The sequence below is a fragment of the Orbicella faveolata genome, unplaced genomic scaffold (genome assembly GCF_042242905.1).
Source record: "Orbicella faveolata isolate gen_17 unplaced genomic scaffold, um_ofav_v1 contig_13, whole genome shotgun sequence".
Taxonomy (NCBI): Eukaryota; Metazoa; Cnidaria; class Anthozoa; order Scleractinia; family Merulinidae; genus Orbicella; species Orbicella faveolata.
The window spans coordinates 17,332,417-17,342,500 of record NW_028301540.1 but is presented as its reverse complement, the minus strand read 5'-3'; the positions used below and the strand labels follow the sequence as shown (position 1 = coordinate 17,342,500).

At 42.4% G+C, this 10,084-nt stretch overlaps 1 pseudogene; it reads right to left on the bottom strand.

The window, feature by feature from the left end:
• Positions 1-390: 390 nt before the first annotated feature.
• LOC149115393 (uncharacterized) lies at positions 391-2,683 on the bottom strand (annotated as a pseudogene).
• Positions 2,684-10,084: the final 7,401 nt, after the last annotated feature.

Here is a 10,084-nt window from a genome sequence, read left to right as displayed (position 1 = left end):
GTACTTAGAGTATACTCTAGCTTATGTAAGCTAATCCTAGTTTCTGCAGCTACTATACAGAACAGAGATTCTTGTCTACAGTGATCTTCCCTAATTGAACACTCTTCTCAATTTGGGCTCTGTAGTTATGTGAACAATAACAGCACTTCTCTTCTTCAGGCCCTTTGTCAAACCCACAAAAACAGGATTGTCCATTTGTTACCCTTAGTGGTACATAGGTTTGCTTAGATCTAGAAATACCTTCTCCCCCATAGCCCCTTTCTCTGAGCCAGATAAGGTGAACAAATTCGTGCTGAAAAATCTACATCCACCTTGCATGATGATTGGTGTTTTGGCTATACCTTCGAATTGCCATATGCTTGGCTTCTCGGCCCTCCGTAGACACTGCATTTAAGCTGAAGTTGTATTTCTGAAAAACATCAGATGCATGGGCAGGAATGATATGTCCCACAGTCCAGGTTGTTGGGTCACTGTGCTAAACAAGCTGCTGCATCTGAAGAAATTGATACAGGACTGTTTAAGCTCTGCAATGTTTTCCGGAGAAACAACTCTACAAAACACGGAGACAATTTGCCTCAATTGTAGTGACATGTAGGCAAACACATGGAAAGAAAAGGGTTGCTTCTCTGAATCATGTGCTTGCTTGATAGAATCAATGATACACATGAAATTCTGTAGGAACAAACGAGAGTCTTGACCAGTGAATCTGTATTGAAATTGGGCAAGATCTTTGTTTTCATTAAACCACCTAATCACTTTCTTGGCAAGACGACCCATTTTGACCTTTTTTTAAGGCAGTCGACCAATTTGTAAAATGGGGATGTATAAGGCACAGCATCAAAGTCTGTGATGTTTGATGCAAGTGCTGACTTTCCAATGCTTTCATATAGAATCAGCTTAAATAATTGCTGACAAGAATTGTTTTTTGGATGCAACGGTTCGACATGTGTTCTATCAAGAAACTTTCCAACCAATGGTACAAATTCTTGTCTACTACCTTTCAAGGAAATGAAGTCAGTTACTTTTTTTCGCTTTGTTTTCTCTGAAACTTTCTGTTTACTGACCTGCTTCTTTAGCTTTTCAACCTCCCTTGCAACAGCCACCCTTTTGTCGTAGGCCCATGGCTTCCATTTAATGCCTGGACCAGCTCCAAAAGTCCCTTTTACATGACTGCAGTCAGCAGTGCTCACATTTCCAAAGGTTGAGAAATATCTGGCACTTAGAGATAGTTCTCCAGCAAGGAATGCAAGCATTTTGAGATCATTAGGAAACTCTGCAAACTTAAAGTTGATGTCTTTCCTATTAATACTGTAGGTTTTGCCCTCGATAGTGGTCATCTCTTGTAAGAGGTGCTTCACATACCTTTGTACAGGAACAGAACTTTCAGAGCAGTGAGCTCCAAAAATGTGGAAGTTCTCATTACTGCTTAGGATATGTTGTCCCCTATTGAGAAAACTAACATTCCAAGCAGTGGATGACTCATCTTTTCCAAAAGGGGCACCATCCCCCCCCCCCCCCCCAAGAACAACCTGAAATGTGTTAGGTGTGGTAAACCACAACAACCTCTCCTCTGTTTGTTGCTCTAAAGTTAAGCAAAAAGAGGCAAGTGATGGCAGGAAATCTGTTAAGTATCTGAAACAGCCATTCACTTTTTCTTCCTCTTTAAGATCTGCACAAAACACTTCTCTTACATTACCTATTTTGCCAAGGTTGATGGTTTTTATGTGCTCCATCAGTTTGTTGTATGGGAGCAGGGATGGAATTTTACAACCCATTACTTTCAATCTTTGTTGTTTAGACCCTTTCTTAACTCCCTTTTTCATAGAGATGGATTGATACACAGACCTGTACTTAGCTTTACCCATCACTCCCTTACAAAAATATGTTGCAATGCTACACAACACATTTTCTTGTGACTTTTCAAATTCTTTTCCCTTAGTGTTATAGATTTGAGGGAATACAGTTTCACAGAATTTTCTCTTTCATGAAACAATTGTGACTAATTGTTTCTTACTGAATTTAGTAGTCTCTACTAGTCCTACAGCACCTGGTAGGTGGTTGTTCGCTTTCCCACCATGAATTTTGAGTGCCCGTTCCAAGGTTTCAGTCTGTCTTTTTCTCATGGTCCTTTTAGATATCTTGACATTTCCCTGTTTATTACTTGTTGCTGACAGCTGCCTATTTTGAATGGCTGCAGGATGCTCACAAATAGTTGCCTGTAGTCGGTTTTCCTTGTCAGATAGTTCATCCACCTATTAAAAACAAAACAAATCTATAAATTAAAGCTTGAAGAGTTTTTGTTCAGCGTCCACAAACATGGCACAGGTAAGACATACATGGTGTAGAACAGCAGCAGATTGTTACCTGCAATATTTTCCCTTTGTTTCATTATCAAATTGTTCAAATTTAATGGTGAAAAAACTACTCTGAGGTAAAAACATTTTATGCCGCACATACAGATTCTTCTCGTGCAATTACAAACTGTAAATTACTGACTACAAATTTCACTTGTCCCTTCAGGCTCGTGCAGTTAGTCTAACGCTGCGTGCCACGAGAAGCAAGGAACAGACGAGGTATTAGCAGCAAGAGAAACTGTATTTCTGCCATGTGCGATCTCCTCACATACACAATCTATGTCCCGGATTCCGGGACCGAGAGGGGTCTCGGGACTAGTTCCCAACATCTCCCCCCTTATATAAAAAAAAGGAAATGTCTCTTACAAAATACAACAATGGGCCCTATAAATGGCCTAAGAGAATAAGCAACTGTAAGTCAATGTAGACCTCTAGGTCAGTTCATAGTCTTCAAACCTCGAAGGAGGTTTGATGATCCTCGTTCTTGTTCTTGTGTTCCCTAGAATGGGTTCTGTAGGTTTGTCTTGGCTGGCTAGAGTTGCAAGATTCGTGGACCCATTTTTTGAGAGTCTCTCTGTTTCTGCGTGTTGCGTCTGCGCTGGGGGATGATTGTTACATGTAACTACAGTTTCTTCTGCTTGTGGTGTTATGGTGACGTTGCCGTTGTCCGGTGGTGGTTCCTGGATCAGTGGCGGAGGGGTGGTCTGTGTTGGTGGAGGAGACTGTTCAACTGTTGGCGTGATATGAACCCGGTTTCTATGGATGGTGCTGTTCGGTGTCTGAATGGTGTATGATCTGGGTCTGTCATGGGAGAGGATAGTTCCCTGTATCCATGGATGACCCCTCTGTGTAGGTGGAGGTTTCGCATGAACGCTTGAGCCAACAGCAAGCGCGGGATGTACTTTGGTTGGTGAGCTGTCGTAGTAGCGTTTGCTCGCAGCTCGCTTCAAGGTGAGCTCTTGAGTGACGACAGCTAGGTTCACGGGTGAAGGCTTGATGAGGTGGTTTGGTGTTGGCAGTGTTGTCCTTGTACGTCGACAGAGCATACGCTGTGCAGGCAAATATGTGAGTCCCTGGGGCGGCGTGTTCCTGTAATTTAGCAGTGCGGACTGGAGGTCAGTGGATTTCTTCAGTGCTGTTTTGGCCACTTTGACGGCAGCTTCGGCTCTCCCATTGCCTCTAGGGTGATATGGTGAGGAGGTAGTGTGTTTGAATCCATATTGTGTGGCAAAGTCCTGATATTCCTTGCTTGCGAATTGTGAGCCATTGTCAGTATGGCACATCTGTGGTATGCCAAACCGCGCAAAGTGGGCCTTGGTCTTGTTTATTACTGTGGCGGGGAGGGTGTCCTGGAGTTCGTCGACTTCTATCCAGTCCGAGAAATGGCAGACATTTTTTTTAGATAAGGGGGGAGATGCATAGTCGGACTTTTCTGGGAGTTTCTCTGATGACTTCATTTGAGAACCATGGAGTTGGTTCATCAACCTTAGTTATGATGCCGGCGTTCTTGTATTTGTCTAGGGCACTCTTCTGCCACCCGTTTTGCCACTGGGATGCGGTGGATAGGCATTTGAACTGGTGTTACATCGTGTTTGATTTCAAAATGCACAGGGGCCCAAGGCAGCCGAGACCTTCAAAGTTCTCAGCATATTCCATTAAAATGTGTTCTTTTTGAAGCGCACCTGCGGGGGGTAGTCGCCGTTTAGCAGGGATGTTGATCGGTTGAGACGGAGAAGGGAGTGGGTTGCAGGTGCTTGGTCTGTTGTTGTGGAGTTGTTCGATGTGGTTGCATTCCACTTGCTCTTGTGCTTGCATTTCCTGTGCAGTGGGCGGGGTGTCCTGTGCTTCGTTGTAGTGGGCGATCGTTACTGACGGAGATAGAGAGAAGATAGTGTCTGATTCAATTCTGATAAGTCCCAATCTTTCACTGTCACCCCCTGATAAGAGGGCGGGCTTGTTGGCCATGATGTCATCTGGTAGGATTTGGAAGGTTAGGGTGACATACTGATTTTTCCTTTGGCATAGCAGCTCGATTTGGCCAAAAGGTCTCAGTGGGCGAGTGTTCCCATATGGTTGTAAGAGAAAAGGTGATTTTGACATGTAGATGTCTTGGCCTAGAGTGGTGAGGGTACTATGAGATAGGGTGTTGCACGAGGCTGCTGTGTCAATTTGGAATGTAATTGGCTGGAAGTGTGAGCCGGTAGCTGACAGGGGCAGTTTTACAAAGTATTTCCTCTTCTTCTGTGGAGTTCCTAGAGAGTAACATTGCTCGTGATAATAATCCGCATATACCATGTGGTCGGTTGGTTCGTCTCCACTAAATTGCAAGTGATGCACATCTTCCCGACGTCGACTGCTGCCCCTGTTACTGGGTGTTTGGCTGGGGTTCCGGTTGTTGCGAGTGGAAGGAGGCAATGGGCCTCCCCATCGTTGTGGTGGTTGGCCGTTTGCCAGGCAGACATTGGCGAAGTGGTCATTGATACCGCATTTCGAGCATGTTTTGCCCCGTGCTGGGCATTGTTTCCATGGGTGAGGTCCCCGTTTGTCTCCACACCAGTGGCATGTTCCAGGCTCTCTTCGTAGTTTCATTTCTTTATGTTTCACCCAGTGGACTCGTTCCTCGGTGGTTGATTTTGAGGAGTCGGTTATCAGCTTGTTTGCGGTGTAGGCAGACTCTAGGGCCTTGGCTTCGGTCACCACATCTGCCATGCTCTTAGGTGTGTTGTCAGGCTTGAGATGTGTTTTTAGCAACTCGGCTCGCATGGCATCGTTGTTGAGTCCAAATATAAATTTGTCGCGGTACATTTCGTCACTGAGTGTTCCGTAAGAGCACAGGCTTCCGGCTTGCCTAATTCTTACTTCCCATACTTGTACCGATTCGGTCAGGGTTTGGTTATGGCCCCAAAACTTAAATCTGTCGGCCAGAATTGAACTGCCGGTCGATCCCGTGTAGTGGATGCGAAGTTTCGCCATCCATATCCAAGGTTTGGCTCTGTCAACAGTCGCGATCTGAGGTTCTATCGTGTATCGTATTACCTGAAGTGCTTCGTCTGGCATGGCCGATCGAAGTGCGGCGATTTCGAGCTGGGGTTTCTTGTAATACTCGGCTGGCTCCGTCTCTGGGTCTTTGTCCAGGTTACGGTAGTCTGCTTGAACGCAATAATCATTGAACCTGACTTCGAAGTTTTTAAAATTTTCGGAAATGTTTCCGGTTAGGTTGAGTTCTGGGCGCTTGAGGTTCGACGCCATGAGTTTGTGTATCCAACGTAACGTTGCGAGAAGAGGTTTCGTGATCGAAGTTTTCGCTGGGGCGGTTGTAAAAAAAGGTTGATCCCACTTCTGACACCGAGTCTAGCGCTGCGTGCCACGAGAAGCAAGGAACAGATGAGGTATTAGCAGCAAGAGAAACTGTATTTCTGCCATGTGCGATCTCCTCACATACACAATCTATGTCCCGGATTCCGGGACCGAGAGGGGTCTCGGGACTAGTTCCCAACAAGTTTTGCTAGTGTGTATGCATTGCAAATTACACTCAAAATCATGTGATTACCTATACTAGTGAAAATAAATATTCAATGCAAAACTTTGGCTCTGTGAAAATTTCAGATTATCTGAGTGTAAAAAACAGCAGTTTAATTGGGGCTTCGACGAAACACTGAGCCCCTACTGACCCCCTTACTGACCCCTTAACTGACCCGCTTACTGCATAACACTTTGGGCGCAAAGTTAATGATTAGCATAGCAAAGAAGTTATTTGACCCCTACTCCCACGGGGGAAATAACCTCCTGCCATTTTGAAAACAGATTTCGCAGCCACAGTTTGAGTCCCACCGTGATGCTTTGGTAACAGTGATGAAATATAACGAAAAAAAAAATGTTACACAGGCTAATGTTGATGAATTTGTATTTCTGAAAATATCCACCCCTTAAAAATCCCCCTTAAAAATCATCAGAAAAAAATACAAAGCATAGTACAAATCAAGTTCATAAAATAAAATCATGTTGCCTGAAAGTTCCAAGATGGCGGGCGAGTGTTGCAAAGGTCTGACACTTTTCTTCTTTCGTTACAAGTACAGGTTTTGTTTACAGATAAGCAAGCATAAAATAAGTTGGAACATCAAGGATGACATTCGTACCCATTAAAAAAATGAAGGGAGGAAAACAACAAAGGAACAAAATACGATTATGGATGTAACGTGAGCAACACGCTTGCATGATACACAAACCGGAAGTCGTTTTGCAATGTAGTTCCTGGTCTCTCGACCCAGCGCTGTCAATTAGGGCAACAAATGTTAAATCCAAACAGGAGTTCTTTGAAATCGTTGAACATGATGTTTACATTCATGTTCAACGATTTCAAAGAACTCCTGTTTGGATCTGATTTGTCGCCCTGCCCTAATCGACATTAGCAAGTTGAGAGACCAGGAACTGTCCCTGCTGACTACATTGCAAAACGACTTCCGGTTTGTGTATCGTGCAAGTGTGTCGCTCGCGTTACATTTTTAATTTATTTTGTTCCTTCGTTGTTTTCCCTGCTTCATTTTTTCAATGGGTATGAATATTGTCCTTGATATTTTAACTAATTTAAGCTTGCTTATCCATGAACAAAACCTGTACTTGTAACGAAAGAAGAAAAGTGTCAGACCTTTGCAACACTCGCCCACCATCTTGAAACTTTCAGGTAACATGATTTTATTTTATGAACTTGATTTGTACTACGCTTTGTATTTTTTCCCGATGATTTTTAAGGGGGTCAGTTAAGGGGCCAGTAGGGGGTCAGTGTTTTGTCAAAGCCGGTTTAATTGCAACAGTGAATCAAGGGTTTAAGGAGATCCGGTTTGTGGTAAACCGAATCGGTTTTCTAATGGCTATTAAAAAACGTAAAACGTTGATAACCTTCTGCTGAAGTCTTTGTCCTTTGGCTTGCTTTGCCTGAAGATCTCTTGTTGCGGTCAAAACCTTTTCATGTTCGAGGGCAGTTCTTTCTCGAAGCTCTTTCAGCTCTCTCATCATAGTTCCCACATTGAATCTTGCGTACACTTTTTTCTCCCGAGTAGGCGTGCTATGTTTTTTGAATTATTTCACATTGATAAGGACACCTGATGCTGACTTTTCCTCCCAAACAAAATTTGACCTTCTACAGCCACAGTTTGGTTTCATCAGAGAGGACTGTTCCACAGTTTAGACTTATTTTATGAAGTCTTTAACGTGGATCAGCAGGACTTTGAAATCCACAATAAGATGCTTCAATTTGTCTTCATGCGCGTCCTCTCCGCCTGCCAAACAGAAAAAAATTCTTAAATATCGGCGCTAAATGCAGATTTCAACAAACAAAAAACATAGGTTTCTTCTTCAGGTATTCTTCTTCCCAGAACATCCAAATTTACGATTGAATAATTGTCCACGCTAAAGCCTTTTGAAGCCTAAAATGCTCAAAAATACGAAAAAAACAAGAGGCAAAGAAGTTCTCACAATACCTTGATGTGCAAAAGCTTGTTTCATCGAGTAAAAAACACCAAACCATGCAAGTTTGGTACCACCTGAAAGCTGCAGTTTTCAAGCATCTTTCTTCGAGGAGCATTTTTGGCAGTATCCGCTTACTGCATAACACTTTGGGCGCAAAGTTAATGATTAGGATAGCAAAGAAGTTATTTGACGCCTACTCCCACGGGGGAAATAACCTCCTGCCATTTTGAAAACAGATTTCGCAGCCACAGTTTGAGTCCCACCGTGATGCTTTGGTAACAGTGATGAAATATAACGGAAAAAAAAATGTTACACAGGCTAATGTTGATGAATTTGTATTTCTGAAAATATCCATATGCTGTACTTCCCCCAAGTTGGAATATAATTTCCACTGTGAGCCATGGAGAAGCATTGTATATTTTCTGGAAATACAAAATCTAATCTAAGCTTTAACCTTTACTACAGAAAGGCTGCAAGAATGCCAAATTATAAATGTCAAACAACTTCTGCTGTGGTGGCAACTGAACCTTATGGGTTGGTCTTGGAAGACTTGACACATTACTACAAGTGTGGGCATTAGGTGTAAAACCTGCATGCACCATGGGTTCTTCCTCTTGGGCAGTGGAGTCTGAAGCACTTTCTTGTTGGAGATCTGGCTCCTGGTCAGAGGAAACTTGGACACTTCTTGCCTCCATGATACTTGTCTCCTGAAGGACATAATCTTGACCTCTTGTGATGATCAGAATGTCACATTCTATTGATGGACTCATTCCAAATCCTAGTAGAGTTCTTCAGCTGCACCTGTGACTAATTCTAAGGCGTGGCATAACTCAAGTTTCCTTCTCCCACATGACTGTTAGTCACTTGCAACTTCTCGTGCATATCTTACAAACAACATTTGGAGGAGTCTTGGGACAGTCATCTTCTGTTGCAAGCCTGGTCTCAGCAAATAAACAAGTGTAACAGCGATGGGTTTTCTGACTGAATTGGACATCTAACCATGTTTAATTACAATCTTTATTGGTCCAATACGTAAAAAACTGAAAAGCAAATACAATAACTGTACTACATTGGAAACTATATCCGATCTGAATAGACAATGAATCACTGTTGCTGAAATCTCATAACAATAGGAATTGATTATTCGTGGAACTACAAGCTGCCTTGATAGCATGCAAATGATAAACATAGCCTGCATTGCAATGAAGAGCGAGTGTTATCGAAAGGGCTAGAACACCGCCGACATTAACCACAAGGCACACTGCTTTACGTTTTGATGCGCAATAGTCATGATGTCACCGGATGTGATGAAAGTGTAACACAAGAGACGCTACAATGAGTGTGGGAAGTTGCTGAAGAGCTGATTACATGCTCAGCTTCTCAAGTCCAGCCTTCATTTCACTTACATGTGGATCAAGGATTTTGTTTGTTGAAACAAACTCGTGTAAAATGTGATCCTCAATGATGCAGGCATTTGACTATTCTGTAACATTGCCACGGCAATCATGATACCAACATAAAAGTAATCTTGTGAAAGGTATTGTCTTAATCCGTTATCAAAGTACTTTGCCTTCATTTCTCTGTTAACCAATCTGATCCACTCCCTGCGTGGCCCTCCAAGGTCAATGGACTCTTCTACTTTGAAGGTCAATTTGTAGTCATCGACAAATTCCAGTTCACTGAAGGTTGTTTGAAGAACTTTGTCCCTGTCAATAGTAATAAAGATTGTTTCCCCATCACATGTTTCTTCACAAGAAGTCAGTTCAAGTTGTCTTCCTTTAACAATCCTTTCTTGAAGGGAACCTTAATACTTCTACAGCATCTTGAAGATTTTGGCTTTTAGCATTGTGGATTACCTCATTAATGTCAAATGGGCATTGAATGGTATGTCTTTCTTTGTTTGAAGCTGCAGCAGTATTCACAAGATTAACATTCACGTTAGCTAGTTCCTAATAAAACCTAGTAAATTGTAGCTCTGACCAATCGAATTATGGTCTTAAATCATACTTGTGATTTTATGTTGAACTTCAATCACCATAAAGCAATTATTAGCTTAATGAAATATAATGCTAGTTGAAAGCAGCAAAAACAATCCTGGCAAAATTGTACTTGAAGTAGGATTTCAAATTTATGATTGAAATGAAAGCTTTTACTTCTGTATTTCTTAGCTATAAGATTTGTTTTTCCCCTCACTTTTGAGAGAAAATTTTGTTGCTATGTGTTTCCTCAGTGGTGTGCATATTACATTGGTTGACTAAACACAC